Genomic DNA, 18,938 nt, shown 5'->3' with positions numbered 1-18,938 from the left:
TGTTAGTGTCAATAACAAAGGTCTTCAGAAATATTTGCATGCAGACGTGTTTGGGTATTCTTTCCTGCCTTTTTAAACATTTTTATGCTTGTATCTGCATCTGAGATCTCACCACATTTTCTTCTGTCCGTTTCTAATTCTTATCTTAACACAGTCTGTGTCTCTCTCTCTCCCTTTCCTCTCATCATCTCCCGTGGGGCTTCACTGGGTGTATCTTTCCTGTTTTCCTCACTCTCATCCAAATGCAATTTTCCCTTTATCAACATTTGATTTCCACTGAGTGAGCTGTCCTCTGCACAGGCAGCAGCAGAGACAGGGCAGGGGAAGGAAAAAATGCAAGACACGCTGTTTATCTGACTCACCCTCCCCTCCTTCCAATTCTCAATTGCTATTTATCTCTTCTACGCTTTTTCACTCCCTCTGTGTCTCTATCACAGTGCCCTTACTAGACCTAGTAGTGCTGCTAAGTGGGACCCTTGTTAGTTAGATATGACCATCAGCATGTATCAAGCACGGTGGCTGCCAAGAGTCCCCACCCCGTTGGTGCTACCCCATTGAGCTTTAAAGTCTAACCTGACACGTTCAACTTTAAAACCACTTTCTAATGCATCAGGAATCGTTAAAGCTGCATATTGCCAGTTATGGTTTTGTAGTGGTAGGTGATGCACCTGCTGTGCTAATTAAACAGTTGCAATGAAACATGGCATCTTAATTAAGATGCCCCGTATCCACAAGCTGCTGCTGGTTGGTTGAAACCGGACTTTTTGCGTCTCAGGTTGGTTTTCAATCAGTTTTTAAAACATTGTCTTGTCAGTTCTTTGGGTTCTGCATTGTTACCTTTGTAGGACTGAATATTTGTCCATCTGTGTTAAAAAAAATAACCCAGAATCCTTCAGTGTGTCGACGCTGACAGCTAACTAAATTGATACATAGATAAATAAAACTTGTGCTGAAAATAATCCATGTAAAGATGTCAAGGAGAAGGAGGGAGAAAGTGAACCAACTTCCAATCTTAACACTTTTGCTTGAGAGCAAACTTGGTTGCTGTTTTTCACTTCCGATTTTCTGTTCTTTGCTTTAACTTTCACGGCAATACTTAGCTTCTTTAAGTGCTGAAAGAAAGTCAGGGAAACCTCAAGGTTAAATGTCAAAAGGATGAATTTATTTATTTTGTATCTTTACATGTTCACAGGACCTGCAAGTATGGCAACCTTTCCCTGGTGTACCCTGCCTCTCGCCCAATGATTGCTGGGATAGGCTCCAACTTCACTGTGACCCTTAATTGGACAAACGGTTAAGAAAATGACTGACTGATTGACATCTTCACAGCAATGTAAAGCATTTGAGGTGAATAAACATCACAAATTCATTCAAAAGATATACATGCTTGAAATTACGTCATTGCAACGTAAATGTTGAGCTGTATGACTGATAATTCCTAACTCCTTTGACTGAAAAATTTTGAATAGCTGCTGCTTTCCACTATAATGCTGATGTCTTGCTTACAGTGAGATGTACTTCATGGCATAAACTGCACCACAAGGATGGGAATTTGCTTGTTTAAGATAAAAGTATGGATGAAATCAGCAACATTATCCAAATGGATCCTCGGGGAAACTGAAGTTGGGGAAATGTCTCAGGACTTCAATGACTTTTTTCAGTATGTCCCAATGGTATCTAAAAAAAAGAGGTGTACTGCAAAAAGGAGATAACAAAATAGAGGGATGAAAATAATTAAAGTGAGAAGTAAGATTTACTCGATGAGCAAAGACTACACCACAATAATGGAAATTTGCTTGTTTAATGGGAAGATTTCCAAAGTATTTTAAAAGTTGTGATGTTACGGTTTACAGAGATGTGGACCCAAATGCAGAAAGGAGATGCAGGAGGCAGAGGAAATGCTGAGAATCATATTTAATAAACTGAGAAACAACAGAGAAGAACTACAAACAATGAACGAGAAAGTGACAACAGAAACCAAGGTAGTATGAATACAAAAAAAAAACAAGACATAGGTGCAATGGATATGAACCCAGGTAAACTAATGAATGGGAAGCAAGGTTAGACACACAACACACAAGAAACGAGAAACTACACAAAAAAACATCACATCATGACAAGTAATCCCAACTCCTTTATGAAGTTAAAAACAAACCAAAAAAAAGTCACCACAAGCCTGTCAGTGCTTTTTTGAATGTCATTTTCAGGCGGCGCGCACCAGGGTGGGAGGCTGGGATGCTCCACGGCCCACACTGGAGATGTGGGCTGTGGAGCTGGCAACAACGCTCATGACGTGGACCTGGAGCAGGTGGCAACGAACAAGCCGTGGGAGCCGGGGACGTTGTACCAGAAGTGGACCATGGAGCATCCCTTTCCGGGACCCCCTCGGAACAGGAATCAGAGGAGCGTCTATTTCCGGGACCTCCTCGGGAACCGGGATCAGAGGAAGGGCGTCCATTTCTTGGACCCCTTCGGAGACAGGGATCAGCCCTGGGCGCTGGTGTGGGAGCCTGCAGTGGCGTGGACCAGGGCTGGGACGGGGAGCTGCGGACCAGGGCTGTGACGTGGGTGGTGCGCACCAGGGATGGGACACTCCACAGCCCACACTTGAGATGTGGACATGGACCTTGTAGCTGGCGACAACACCCATGACGAGGACCTTGGAGCACGCGGCGACGAACCAGACGTGGACCATGGAGCAGGTGGCCTCAGAGCCATTCTGGTTCCCCAAAACGGTGACTGAACCTCCATCTCCTCCGGCTCTGGTTTGTTATCCAGTCCGAGCAACATGCCCACCAGTTCATTAGGTGTTATGCTCACTATGGGTTGCTGCTTATGGTGTTTAGACCTTTCCAGCACATAAATGAGGAGAACTGGAAAGCATGGAGTCAGGTGCTTTGAAATTCGGGAGGTTCTTGGCTGCCTCTCTGCTCAAGAACTCAAGAAAAGTCATTCTCACTGGGTGCCAGTATGGTTGGTTCATTCTGTCATGCTGACGTGGAGGTGAGGACCCAAAGGAAGGAGACAGGAGCCAGAAATGCAGAAAAGCTGTTTTTTCTTCATTACAAAAACAAAACTGGGGATATGCAGAAACAGGAGGTAGCAAGGACTAACAAAATGAACCAGCAATGAGGAACAGAAACCAAGGGGTATAAATACACAGGAACAAAACAAGACCCAGATAAAGTGAATGAACTAAACAAGACCAGGGCAACTAATGAACAGGAAACCCATGATGGAACTAAACAAGAAAAACTACGAACTAAAACAGGAAACCAGAACTAAGATAAACACATGAAACGTCACATCATGACATCATATCCGACTGCATTTTGAGGGCCATGACCACAGTCCTCCAACGATTGCTCAGTTTTTCAGGGAAAAACTAATTCTGTTTCCAGAATTATGTTGTGAATTTATAAGAAGAACTTTTAATTGTTTTGCGAGAAAAGACAAAGGGTTTTATAATTTGGCATCTTTAATTTGCACTAAAGATCCTAAACAACTCACACACACATGCAAGCACACAAACGCACACAACACATCTTTGGCCTTGCTCTACAAAAAAATAAAATATAATAATCTCTAATTGTGCTTCGATGCCTTAGGACATCTGTTATGACAAATTCATAATTTAAAACTCCTTTGATGATGTGATTAAAAAGTCATTTTGAACTTCTTTGTAGCAACCCTCACTCTCTCTTTCTTTTCTTTATCTTTCTTCTTTGTTTTGTCAGCATTGTGAAAGTTTATATTTTGCTCTTAATGAGCCTCCCACCTCCTTCGTCTCTTACTATTTCTCCTTTCCTTCCAAGCAGCTTTGATCTTTCAGGATTGTTGTCCTGCACTCATACATCGATGCATGCACCGTGTAGCATCTAACAGAGGCTGATAGGCAAGGTGGCTGCCCGCTGGAGCTTATAATTACAGCTGAGTGTCATTTAGATTTGATCAAGAGTCATTTTGGTGCTTCATTTCAGTAATTTCAATGTTTTCTTTAAAAATGTCTTTCAAATGAACATTGACTTTGTCACAAAACATCCACTGTAGCATGACTTTCCAATTCTTCTGCAAAAGATTCTTCAAATAAATATTGCAGATCTCTCCTGGCCTGTCTTCTGTTTTTAATCATACGGCATTGTTGGAGTGGGAGACAAAACTAGAATACTGTTAGCTGAAAGCAAAATGTTCACTTTATGTGTGCCAGATAAAGCCCACATAAGCAACCATTTGTCTCAAATATCAAAGAATTTGAGATGAATTTGGTTGAAAGATAAAGTTCAAATTAGTATAAATGTTGTTTACCTTGTCATCCAGAAGCTAAGTGTTTATAATTTTAATAAAATTTGCATAATTTGATTGGGCAGCACAGAGACTAATGACATCAAAAGCACTATATTCATAGCAACACAAAATACTGGCTATTATTAAATAGACGTTATCTATGCATATGAGTATGTAAATGCAAGATGATTTTTTCTTTTTTAAGTCATGTCTTTATGTCAAGAACTTCTGTCACACTTTAACTTTTATGTTCCAGTTCAGGAAATCAAAACCATCTATTATACCTGTGCAGGCCATAAACTTTCACATATGTGACCTTTGGCTTTGAAAACTGGATAACATTTTCCATTTGTCATAAGACAGATTGGAATCCAATGAAAGTGGGGATAAATGCATTGAGTTAGATAGTCATCTTAAGTGGAATTTAGTGGATAAATTAATCAAATGATAGACACAGACATTACTATTAGAAACTCTGGTCATATCTGGAAAAATGCATTTAGTTGCATTGTCATTCAAAACAGGAAAAGAAATAGACTATATTCCTGGCTTTAGCTAACTAGAACTAAAGTTAAAGTGTCATTTTAGGTACTTTAATCAACAGCTTCAGCGGTTCTCTACAGTACTTTTAACTAAGTAAATAAAGTAAACTTTATTGTCCTAGTAAGGGAATTTTTTTCTTGGGATACAATGCAAGTATGGCAATAGAACAAAATAAAATTACAACAATAATGATAATAGAACAAGACAAATGGTGTGACAGTACATAATCAATTCTAATTATACATACTGAAATAGTCAAAACACTACAAAGAAAGAAAGAAAAAAGAAAGAATCTTGTTTAACACTGTATATAATATAGGTGTAATACCAGAAAACATTACATATTCTTAATATCTGATAATAAGCCAGGGTGAGATCGATCATTAAATGCATTCGTTTCCATGTTTCATTTTCAGTCTGATCATGGAGAAGAGGTGATTTTGTTGCTAGTTACTTTTCTATATGGAGTCAGTACAGGGGTCTGAAAACCCACTCAATATAGCACCAAAGTTATTTGCCTTCCTCTGTGTGCACCTGTGGGCATTCAATGGTTACATGTATTAATTTTTCTGTAAATAATTAATCCCAATTCAATAGTTGAAATACAACCCCTATTACCGATCTATATTCATCTCTCAAGCTCAGGTTCTCTACCAGAGTCCTGAGAGCTTGAGGGTCCTACTCAGTATCTTAGCTGTTCCTAGGACTGCCCTTTTCTGGACAGAGATGTCTGAAGTTTCACCAGGTATCTGTTGGAGCCACTTCTCCAGTGTGAGGGACGCTGCCCCCAGTGCTCCGATCATGATGGGTACGACTGTTGTTTTCACCCGCAAGGCCTTCTCCAGTTCTTCCTTGAGGCCTTGGTACTTCTCCAGTTTCTCATGTAACGGTGGTAAACCAGTGTTTTGTCTTCGCTGGTCGCAAAAATACAACAAAGTCGACTTTTTAGGTTCATATGTTTTCAACAAGTTTTCTGTCAGTAAGGCATCAAACTGAACTAAATCAAAGCCATAATTTGACATGTAATTGTGTGAAAATACGGATAGATAAGTAAATATATAAACTTAATAAACCCAGCTCTGAAGCTAAAGATGAGGAAACAGATCACGTGACAGGTGAGGGAGAGAATGTGTGAAAGCGTGTATTTGCATGAAGAGGTTAAGTGTCAAGTCCAGGGGTTGTACCAAGCCATCAAAGTGCTTCTTTCTTTCCCCTTTCTTTTCCCCTCAACAGTTGTTGAGTTTTCATTGTGTGTGTGTGTGTGTGTGTGTGTGTGTGTGTGTGTGTGTGTGTGTGTGTGTGTGTGTGTGTGTGTGTGTGTGTGAGACTTTAGGGGTAGGGGTGTGTACCTGTGTTTGTGTTTGTTTACATAAATATGAGCAAGTCTGTCTAAAGCATCACCAAATCCTGTGCTGTACATTTGTATTTCTTTATCAGTTTGTCTCACTGTGAACATGTGTGTGTGTGTGTGTGTAGGTGTGTGTGAGTATGTATGTGTATGCAGACGGATCTGTGGGCACAGTACCTTTTATGGGAGCTGACAGTGCCAAGGCAATCCATTAATAAAACACTCAGAGGCAGTCAGAGGTTGGTCCCTGGGTGGCTGGCCTGGCCTTTTCCATCTACCGTGTGTGTGTGAGGGAGTGTGTAAGGATCTGGGTGTAAAAAAAGATCTGTCATTGAAGAAAGACCACAGTGGGTTGGTTAGAAAATACAATTACAGCAACCCTCTATGACCAGTTCTGCCCTGCTGTCCCTGTGTGGTCCACTGACTCATCTTGCTCACACACACCCGCTCACACACTCAGTGTCTGGTTGTATGCCAGCTCCCCACTGAGGTGTGTGTATCTGAAGGAAGGCTGTGGCCTGACAGTGTGTAGTGCACAGGGTGAAAGACTATTGTAGGTTTGGAAGTTTTTTTGTGTGTGTATGACGTGGATTGCTGTGTGAATGTGTGTTTCCTGTGTCCAGAGGTTAAAATAAGACAAAGCAGCATAGGAACTAGGAAACAATCCATCCTACAGGATGTAGCAGAGAGGACACACACACACACACACACACACACACACAGTCACATAATACCCACCCATAAAAAAGGCTTGTGCTGCAAAACCTTCACATTAAAAAAAAAAAAGAAGTGGGACTCACACTCAAACACGTCCACAAAGACTTGTATTCCTGTCTTCCCAGAATGAACAAAAACCGACGAGATACAAGTTCACATCCGGAAACACACGCATCACTTTGTAACTCTGACTTTCACCCTCTTTCTTCTGCTAAAAACATGTAGCAAGTTGTCCAACATAAGAGGTAAATGTCTGCTTGTGACGAAGCACTGCAAAACAACACCATTAAAATAAATGGTCAGGTTGTCATGGCATCAATTAGACTGACAGCTTCTCTCACTCACTCTCGCTCACAAACATAGATCAAGCTGACTTTATTTCTCCTCCATCTGAACTCTATCCCTCACTCGCTCCTCTCTCTGGTTTTGTCTTTCATTTCATCCTCTGCAGCTCACTCATTATGTCTCCCGGGCAACAGTTCTGTCTGAGGGATCAGTCCTTCCTTTTTTCTGTCTTTTATCCAGATGCATCGCGCACATACACACACACACACACACACACACACACACACACACACACACACACACACACACACACACACACACACACACACACACACACAAGACATGGCAATTTGGCTTTAGACATAACTAATCACTATCACAGTGTGTCGGGACTCACTGTTCTGGTTTTGTTTGGCTTCTGTGTGTGTGTGTGTGTGTGTTGCATGTGCGAGTTGGTTGTCAGGAAATAGGCTCAGTCATGGTAGGAGCGACAGACATGGAGTTTAGATATGAAAGCCCCTGGTTGGGGCTGCACCTGGTCTCAGCTGTTGTTGCCCTTTTAACTCTCTCTCTCTTCTCTTCTTTAGTGGGCAGAGACAACAGAGCATCCCCTGCTTTTTGTTCAGGTTGCTCTCAGTGGAGTCTCCTTTGAATTATTGTGCACTGCCTGAATATTCCACCTAATCTCATGTGTGTCGTGGAAATCTCTAAGGACAACACTCAATATGATGAATCCGATTATTTTCGTATACAGACAGCACCGACACAAGGACACCCGATAGTAATAATTGTTGCTTGTTCTCTGAAGGACTTTGAGTGCTGATAATACAGTATTGCCTGAACAAAGAAGTTGCTGACCTCGTGAAAATAATTCATTCATACACTGATGTGTGTGTCATGTTCACAGTTATCTCCGATGTGCTTTAGACTTTTATCCTGAACACCTGCTTTGTTTGATGATATTCAGTATATACTAGTGACCAGGAGCAGCATTGTTCTTCTGGGAATCTATGTGCTCTCCAGAATGTTTCTGAATTTCCTTCTTCCTTCAGGACATGTAACAAAGCTGCATGGAGACAAAGAACACACTGTTCATTTCCTGTGTGTGAAATCTGACAGAACAGTTGGCAGCTGCTACTTTAAGTGTATTTATGGTCATGCAGCCTGGAGGTCAGTGCACAATTAAAATGGTCAGAACTTTCTGAAACTTCATCTAACTTTCAGGTAAAAATAAAATGTGTATTTATGATACAAGAGATGACTTTAAAATGACCAACTTTGGTTTTCATCATGGCTCTGCATGCTCGGACTATCTTGCCATGAGTTTCTGGTAGTATGATAGAGTTTCTTCACATACAGCTTGAAGATAGGCTGCACATTTGCTGCTGGTTTTAAACCCCTCAGTCATGCTTGTCACAAGCATATTGTATGGGGGAGGGGTGAGCCTGGGTACTCATATGGCCACATGCAATAAATTACAGCACATCGTCTTATCCTTTTTGCTACAGCTCAAAGGTATACTCGGGGTCACTGTCAAGCTGCATGACAAATTTGGCAACTATCAAACAAGTTCCTGAAGGTATAGCATGACACTGCGGGATGTAGAGACGCCCATCTTGGTTCAACAACTTTGCCTGCAGAAAACTCAACTGGTTCTCCACAATGCTCAATATTAATAGTGCACTGATGAAATCTAACTGATGATAAGCAGAACCATAACAAGCTAATGCCAAAAGATTTTAAACATAGGCTTATCTATTCTATGAAGCGTATTTTCATAACTCTATCTGAAGAACTGCTGCGAAGACTGGAAGAGCTCCATTCATGAGGATTTGTTTTCAGCTCAACGGTGCAGCTGTAGGGAGCAGTACTTCTTATATAATAGGAGCATTTTTCAGTAAATGTAAAGTTGTAGATCTTGAATTGGCAGCATAAGAAGTGTTTAAAGGGACAGTGAATGCAACTGTGGATTCACATCCTGATTTGTTTAAGTATTGTTAATTGTTAAGTAGGTGTAAATGTGTAACACATGAGGTATTGCAGTTTGCCCCTGTCTTCAGCCCATCTTATTCTTAAACTGCAACCCTTCAAATATGCTCTGGTTAGGGTTCAAAGGTCAAGAAAGGCTCATGTGTTCATACTGACATCTCTTATACTCCAGATGAAGGCCTTTCTAATTATGTATTTGGTGTAGTGACACCCAAAGGATTTTTTTTTTTTTTTTTTTTTTTTTTTTTTTTACCATTGATTGACAAAGAACTTCAGATTCGTAGTTTCAAAGAATGTGCAAGACCTTGTATATAAAATGAAATATTTTGCTTTTTTTCTGCCATTTGTTTAAACGTGTATTCCAAAAGGAGTCAAATTTAGAGTAAAAATAGTTTTCACAGCCAAGGACATTCAAAATAATTAAATCTTGATACCAAAGAAGGATTTCATGGAGGGTTGTTGTCTATAAAAACATATGCAATCTAATTTAATGTTTTTATAGTAATACAGGAACTAGTAATAAACAAAACATTAAAAAGAAGGAGATATACACAAAAATTGACATAGGCAAGACTAATCCTAATACTGCTAGCTGACAGTAATTTGTAATGGAACACAGCCATGGGCCAAAACACAATTGGAACGTGCCATGCACGTTGCAGCACCACAGCAACCACCGTAGCAACCAACTCAAAAGACCTGAGAATTTTTAAAATGAAAAAAGACGTTTTTTATTCAACTTTCAACTTTTTTTGTATAGCGCCACTTCACAACAATGTTGTCACAGGGCACTTTACACATACGAATCAACATACACATCATTTTGAGCCAATTCATACATATCCTATAATAGAAACCAACTTATTGCATCGAGTCTTGACTTTGATCCAATCCCCCATCCTGAGCATGCACGAGGCGACAGTGGGAAGGAAAAAACTCCCCTTTAACAGGAAGAAAACCTCCGGCAGAACCTGACTCAGGGAGGGCAGTCATCTGCCTTGACTGGTTGGGGTGGAGACGACAGGAAAGACAGATCAACATGTACAACTGCACTTATTCAGGAAGACCTGCGGAAAAAAGGAGAAAAAAGTTAGAGACAGCAATATTGGCATATATTTATACATTAATATATTAGGGAAATAGAGCAAGGTACTTTTCAGTGCATCAGGTAACGTCTCCATTGCTACATAAGTAATGGTTGGCTAGACTAGACTAATTGTTTTAATATTAATGAGGTTTTCATGATTTACTCCGCCCATGCTATCTGTTTTATTCTTTCTGGGTTTTAGGGGGGCAGATACAATCATTATGGGTTTTGGGGAGGGTGGCGACAGGGGTGAGATTACAGAAAAGCATGTGAGACTAAAAATCTGCTTCCTAGTCTCAGTCGTGAACAGTCATGATCTAATTTGTTTAAGGTCCTTTGGGGGTGAAAAATTGCTTTCTCGTTGTTTTGATTAAAGTCAGGGTTTAATGTCTTATATTAGTGTTGTTTTCCTGAAAATGTGACATAATGCAGAGATTTGGAGGTCTTGACTGGATTCCAGTGGAACAGGATGAGCAGACTTCCTGTATCAATGCTGCGGATCAGCAAAATGGATAAATAAATGGTCCAATGCCCCTTAAGAATGGATTGATAACCATTGAAAACATCCATCCAAGGTCTGAATTGTAATCCAATTCAACGCAGCACTTGACTGGTTGTTTTGAGCCCTACTCTACTTGTCATTTCCAATAGCAGAAAATTTATATTAGGAGAATAAAATGTTCTTTTATAAATTAAATAATCCAATCCTTTTATAATGTTCTATAGTTATTTCAGTGAAATTACGACAATAATATTGTTTCATACCCGTTTTGTTGTCATTGCAGCACTGAAAAGGTCCTGAAAGCCCCACAGAGCACCTTCAGTGACCTGGACACCTATTGGCTCGGAATTTTGAAGCAATATGTCAGAATATCAGAGCACTGTTTTTCATAGGAAATCAAACAAACCATCTGTGAGAGCAGCCTGGAGGAACAATGGGGTGAACTGTTGTTCTTTCTTTCTTTGAAAAATAACATTCAAACATTTACAGAGGTGCTTTACATGGGGTCCACTTGACAGCAGGGGATTTTTCCTTGCATGGCATTGTGAGACAAACTGGCAACAAACTAAGCTGTGATGTCATATCCAGTTTCAAAACACAGTCCAATAGCCATTTGCCCATTCACACAGATGATGTAATGTTGATCAAAACACAGAAAATCAAATAGTTTATAAGTAAACCAAAACATTACAGCTCGGCTTCTGCACAACATTTAATCTTCATGTGGCCAAATAACACTGTAGTTTGTAATCCAAAATACAATTTATATTTCAAAATCTCTTTTTTATTTTTTTTATTTTACCAAAGTAAAATACAAACTTAAAACTATTTGACTCAGACAGTAAAACTATTTGAAATTGCTTCAAATAGTGGAAGCAAATTACATTTAGTTCTGTTTGTAGGTGAATTGTTTACATTCTGTTACAGCAATTTCTTCTCTAAATTCCCATTTAAGGGCTCGTTTTTAAAAAAGTGCATTCAAGGGGAGCCAGACCCTGGTAAGATTATCTGAGTTTTTCACTTTAAATATTTTGTCACGTTATGCAAAAATATCACTTTTCCCCTAGAGTTTAGTGAACTGCAGACACAGACAAACTGTGTGGTTTATATCAGTAGCTGATCGGGGCTTCTAGGCCAACCCACTCAGCTCATTATCTGTAATTAACTTATTCAGTCTGAATACTGCCAGTCTTGCACAAACAATACAGTAACTGCTACTCTCTGCAGCCCTAACCCACTCAGAACTTGATTTTATGTTCACCTTTCTCTCAGATATCCCATGCTTTACCAGCTGCAGTTTTTCTGCACGCATAAACAAGATGTCGTCAGCACTACAAAGTCTCTATTTGTGTGTGTGATGGTGACCTAATTTCAGGGTGCTGGGGCTGGCCTTCCTGTGTTTATTTTCTTGTCATTAGCAATGCACCAGGGGGAAAAGAGTTCCTACTTTTGGTCATTTCGACACTCAGATGACCTGACATTAGCATTTTGCTGGAAACAATGTGAAAGGAGGCAAACAAAACCCAGTTTTTGCAGGGACAGCTAACCTTGTAAAGGTTAATAAAAATCTAACCACTCTCCTCCTAAATTATTGCCTAATTACACATGAATGTGCTTTTACTTATTCCACTGTAAAAATGTCCATTTTAAAATGAGCCAAATAAAAATTCTAATCTTTTTCCAAGCAGGTTGAATTGGTTTTATTTTTGAATACATTGATTATTATGGAAGGTTGTGGGAAAATTTGGGAATATTATGAAAGTCTGCCTAGAATTACTGGGAAAAGGACTTTAGACTGAATGAGCTTGTCTCACTACATGCTTTTAAAAGCATCTTAAATTTATGGTCAAATGCTAAATTAGAGGTAAATACTCCTGTTGTTTTAGATTTCTTGATACATTTTAGCCATGACAGCTCTTTAGTCCATGTTTAACGTGTGCTTTGCTTACAGTGTTATGTTCATCTTCTAACTTTGCTGTGAATAGTGAATTTGCTGCTGCTGTCTTGGCCAGGAAACCCGCCTAAAGAGATTTTTAATCTCTATGCACAAAGTTTTGTCCTGTTAAATAGCAGTGAAATAAAGTTCTGTATAGTCCAATCCACTTTATTTATATAGCACATTTCATTTCCAAAGTGCTGCACAAATAAAATAAAACAGGGAAAAAGAAAAACATAAAATGTTACAATACTAAAATATGAACTGTTAATAAGCTTAAAATCAGTCCCAATAAATAGGTATAAAAATCATAAATAAAGGTTTTTAAAAAGAATCAATGACTTAATAAGATTAAAAAAAAAAAAAAAAAAGACACAGAGGACCTATCAACTCACGTGGTTTTGAAAGCCAGTAAACCAAAGTCAGTCCTAAAACAAGACTTAAAACACTCCAGGTTGGAGAGTGGGGGGGGACAAGGGATCCCACAGTTTAGGTCCTACCACAGAAAAGGCCCTATCCCCCCAAGTTTTAAGCCTCTTTTCTGGGACCATGAGATGGAGTTTTCCCTCTGACTTCAGAGCATGCGGTCAGAGTGTAAATTTGGATGAGGACAGAAATGTATATGGGACCAGTCCATTCAAAGTCTTAAAAATAATCAAATCTTAAAATCCACTCTAAAACTAACAGGAAGCCAGTGCAAAGACATTAGAATTTTGAATAGAATAGTGAATCGAAGCGCAATGGCATTTTGGACTAACTGCAGTCGATAAATGATTAATTCCAGAACAAAGTGCGTTGCAGTAGTCCAGATGCGAGGAAAGAAAAGCATGCATTAACTATGTTTTTCTGTAGGTAGGTGTGCTATGGGCAGTTCCAGTCATCAGAGCACCTGGCTGTAGCGCACCTGCATATATAAGGCTGTGGGCTGTTTGCTCTCGAGCTCGCTCAGCCCACAGCTTGGTTTGTTTGTTGAGACACTGACTTGCAACCACTTTACACCACTGAATTAGACTTTTACATGCTGCATACACATACTTTAATTTCTTTTCTTTTATAAAATACATCTTTGTGTGTAAACAGCCCTCATTGTTGTCACGGCCTTCCGCGGTGATCATGACAACATGCTCAAAAACAAGGAAAGATTAAAAAAAATAAATAATTTTAGCAAAAAGGCGAAGATGATTAATACTACTTTTCACATCTGTGTTAACTTGTCTATCAGGGGTGAGTTCCAAGTCCATCATCATGCCCAGGTTAGTGGCTATGGGTCTGCTGTACTGACTGGGATGGCCCAGGTCTAAGAAAGAACTGGCACTGACACTGGGCCAAAACATTATTATTATTACATTACATTATTACGTCTCATTAAGGTTAAGAAAATTTTGAGCCAACCAGACCTTCACATTCTTAAGACATTCAAGTAGGGGTATCAGGGGGCTGTTGCTGCTCTTCTTTAATAGTAAGTAAATTTGTGCATCAACTGCATCAAAGTGATATGAGACACCATATTTTTGAAGGAGTTGGCCAAGACGGAGGAGGTACAGCGGGAATTAAACAGGGCCAAGAATTGAATCCTGAGGGACTCCACAGTGCAGGGGGGCAGTTGACAAGATGGAGCCCTCCAGCCAGACAGAAAAGGAAGTTTCTGACAGGTAAGACCTGAACCAGTGTAAGACAGTCTCCCTGAGACCCACACAGGGTTCTTTATGATTTATTTGAATGAATTGTGTGGTCAACTGTGTCAAAAGCAGCGGCCAGGTCTAAAAGCACAAAATAAATAAAGTAAAAATAAAGTAAAACCTTAAGAACCAAAAATCAAAAATATATTTTAAATGGACTTTTTTGTTTCTTTTTAAATGAAGCTGCGTGGTTTAAAGTGAGAGTAGAGCGCATAAAGATTTCCCAGCTTGGTGAATCTAATGATTTCTAAGTTAAAAGTTACTCAGCTACCAGAACAACAAATTTTAACCTTTGAAATGAACCTATAATCATAAAAGCAGTTCAAGCAAGGAATTATACTGTAGATATTTACACTGATCTGAGAAAAGTGGACATATAGCTGCAACATGGGCATTCACCCATCCACCCATTTTCTTATCTGCTTAATCCATTATTGATCACAGGGAAGCTGGAGCCTGCAGCAATAACTGGGAGAGAGGTGGGATAAACCCTGGACCGGTCACCCGTCCACGACAGGCAGAGATGTATAAAGTAGAAGTAAAAATAAAGTTGTCCTGCCATGTTACTGGATCTACTTGTGCATTTAGAACAGGTGTTTTCACGAACAGGGTCATCTACCTCGCAGTGGAGCTGAGCTAATTAAATTCAGCTGGTTTAGTGACTAGTTGCAACAGCTGCAGGACAGGAATTTTACTTTGTGGCACCTGGATTATACACTTCTGATCACATGGCAACATGGACATTCCACTATGAAAAGATGCAGCTTGTTGAATATAAAGACATGAAACAGAAAAGAGTCTTGTATGTTTTGCTTCCACTGTTTTCCACTGTATTACAGCTGTTGTGAAACTAATAAGGATGATGATGAACATTAGGTTTGTGACAATACAGCTTTGATTGTTGCCATGTTTTACCAGGACCATAAACTGGTTCATTAGTGTGTAGGTTGAGGTAGTGGATGGTTTTAAGCTCCCATCCTGTGTGGAAAAATGAGGATGTTTCCTTCAAGTAAAAGATTTTAAAAAAGAAGAAAAAAAGTTCACTTTTTGTTTTCACCATAACTCATTTCTCCAACGCTTTCATTTAGGACTTATAATTCAGGTTGAAAAAGTAAAGATATCATGTAGAAAAATGTGTATTGACATTACAATATAAAGCTTTATACTCACTAATAACCTAAAAAAAAAAAAAAAAATCTGCTTTTATCATTTTAAAGCTTAAGTTTGTAGTTTAAGCATCAACAAACATTTATATCTTATATTTAATAGTGGAACAAGAATTTTCTGATAATGAAGCTAATTTGGAGTGTTACCGTAAAAAAGTTTCCCATTGGTTCTGTAATGACAATTTTTATCTCAAAGAAAATGTTGAAAACAATGCTGAATAAAAACTGACACATAGAGAGAATTTGCTTTGTAGAGGACTGGAATGATTAGACTGCAATTGCGCTGGGAATCAGTGGATAATTGAGGCCCACTCAGGTCGAGGGGAAAAGTTGTTGACATGATTGTTATGAACATAATGGCGACTGAAGAGCTTTTATAGTGAAATCACAATCTCCTGTCTTGTCGACTTTATTCTAGCCTGTTGGCTCACATCATTGTACTGAAATTAAAGTAAGGGGCTTGTGACAGAATATTTCTGTCAAGGCTCTTGTGTTTCACAGTATTAGATTTGATGAAGAATATTTTTGTGGCTCTTACTTTTTTATTATTTTACTATTTGCAAGGCCTTTTATTGTGACTGTGACCATTATCAAGCATGCCACATTGTTGCATCATGTCAATGTCAGCACAGAGCCCCGGAGGAAAATGTAGATCAAGTTTGGTATTTTAATTGTTTGGCAAGTATTCAGCTGTTGCAAATTATATTGAGCATCCCCGAGCAATTTCCAGAGGGACTAAAATCCAAATTAAACTCTCTCCACACAGCCTCACCTGGAACCAGATGCAAATAATTATTACACCCACTCTTGGAACTGTTGCACTGCTAATTGAGGTAACAAAGAACTTTGCTGTTTGTCCATGTGATTTATAAGCAATGAGCATATCACAACCAATTTGGAGTTCAGTGTCTTGCCCAAGGACAACTTAACATGTCCAGTGGGGAAGCTAGGGATCAAGGCAGCATCCTTCCAGCCTCTGAATAACTACACTCTGTCCACACAGCAGCCACAGCAGATTTTAGTCTGTCCCAGCCAGCTGCTAAATGCTCCACTGCCTTCACAAGTCTGTCTGATGCTGAGCAGAGCAGTGCTTGTTAAAGCTTTTTCCCTTTAAACAGATGCTTGCTGTGTCTAAAAGCAGCACCTTGAAAACTGTGACAGTTAACCAAAAGATTAAAGAAGGCAGTTTAAGTAGCACTAAGCAGAGGCCGGATATCACGGATAAATTCACACAAATCTAATATTGACATAAAGTTCACACAAATCTAATATTGACATAAACACAAGAGCAGTCATTGTAGAAGTACGTAGCCTGAAAAAGTAGAGGAATCCACAGACAGTCTCTAGTGTTTATGAGTCAAAAAGCAGTTTACAGGTAAGATTCTTCACATTTAGATATTGAATTTCATTGCAGTGTATTGCTGCCTTTTGATACCGAACATCTATTGCACTCGGTTTGGCCATATAGTACTCCCTAGTTTGAAATGAGATACACTTGATGTTAATATGCAATTTGATGAATTACAATGAGCTTGGACAGGGACACTGGGAGGGTTAAGCTAATGAGCTACTATGTTATATTCAGCCCTGGAAGCATTTTGAATATCATGCAGTAACTATAGTAATCTAAGATGAATGCGTTACCTGTTTAAGAGGTGTTACTTCTGGAGTTTATAGATTTCTTTACGAAAAGCAGCAGATATCTTTTCTTTTCCTCTTGATTGGCATTTCATGCAAATTTTCATCACTGACATGTAAATGCATTCACTTTACTGATGAGAGAATTTACTGAATCTATTTTCATGCTCGGTCCTGACTACATAGTTAAGATCAATTATTTGTCTGGAATGAAATTAATATGTTGGTATTTATCACAGGATATAATGAACCAAGACAGTGAAAGAACTTTTCATTTATTTGAAATTTGAGGACTAATCAATGTGACTATTTTTTTTCTTTTTGTGTGTGTGTGTGTGTTATTATTGAACATTGTTGACTCCACCAAGGAGGTTATGTTTTTACCAGCGTTTATATGTTTGCTTGTTTTTTTGTCTGTTTGTTTGTGTTCAATATAATTCAAAAAGCTATGGATGATTTTCAGGATATATTCAGGAGTTGTTGGAAATGTGAAACGGAAGAACTGATTTAATTTTAGTGGTGATCTGGATCACTGTTTGGATCCAGGAATTTTTTTTAGAACTGTGGCCCTTGGCGCAGGTTTGTGCTCTCTACTGTCTAATTTATAGCATCATCGTTCCCCTTTCTCATATTTTAATTTAATGAAAAACATGTCTTGTGTTTCTTTCTTTTTTTTATTCTGTTTTGGGTTTTTTTTTTTTTTTTTTTTTTTTTTTTGTGGGGGGTTTCTTTGGCATGAGGCACATGGAATTTAAGAGTAGCTGAAACTCACATATACATACATTTACATATACATATGCATATACATATGCACATTGTTGGGGTCATTACTCAAAAAAATAATTAGTTACTAACTCTTTTTTTTAAAAATTGTGTTAGCTCTAATGCAATTTATTGTTCAGCAGTAGATGAGAACGTGAGTGAGAGAGATGTCAAAATGGAACTTTACGCCTGTAAGAAGCAGCTGCTAACTAAACGCCTACATGAACGTTTAGCTCCAACAAAACTAGTTATTTGTCTTTTCTTTCCATCTAGAACTTTTGGTCATGAAGTGCAACATTTTTTGACAGTAACCATGCTGTTCTGCTCTGTTGCCTCCACTATCTGAAAACTCCAGCAAAAACAGCTGTTAAACTCCCGCTTCCAAACCAGCTTTTTACTGAGTAAGTTATATTTAGCTATATTTGTAATGAAATATCTTGTAGCCATCAGGGTTCTCAGAGATCGTCGATAGCGGAATGATTTTACACTGCAACTGATCAATCAGAATGATCAGTTAATATGACAGACAGAAGATGTTTTTTCAACTGATGTCTAAAGTCAAATAAAATACCTCAGCAGAACAAAAACCCTAGTGAGTTCTACACCGTCTTCTTTTAATCTATGAAGTCTAGAAGTGAAGACACGAGCAGTTACCTCACTCACATGGTAATGTGTTCAGGCACTGACACACACACACACACACACACACACACACACACACACACACACACACACACAAACACAAACAGGCAGCACATGCACATAGCACTTAAATTGATCAGAACTGCACACACAGGGCAGTATGTGTGTGTATAGTGCGGGTATTGCAGGAATGTGAGTTTTGTTCCTGACATTTTAAGTGTAGTGTTACTTTACTTCATTAGCTCAAAAAGTAACGTACTTTGTAACAAGTTACCCCAGTACTGCTTATATACATATACATATGCATAAATGTAGGAAAGACAGCAGGAAGTAACTTATAAGAGGAAAATAACCAACCCT

The sequence above is a fragment of the Telmatherina bonti genome, assembly GCF_933228915.1.
Source record: "Telmatherina bonti genome assembly, chromosome: 13".
NCBI lineage: Eukaryota > Metazoa > Chordata > Actinopteri > Atheriniformes > Telmatherinidae > Telmatherina > Telmatherina bonti.
This window is presented reverse-complemented; position numbering follows the sequence as displayed.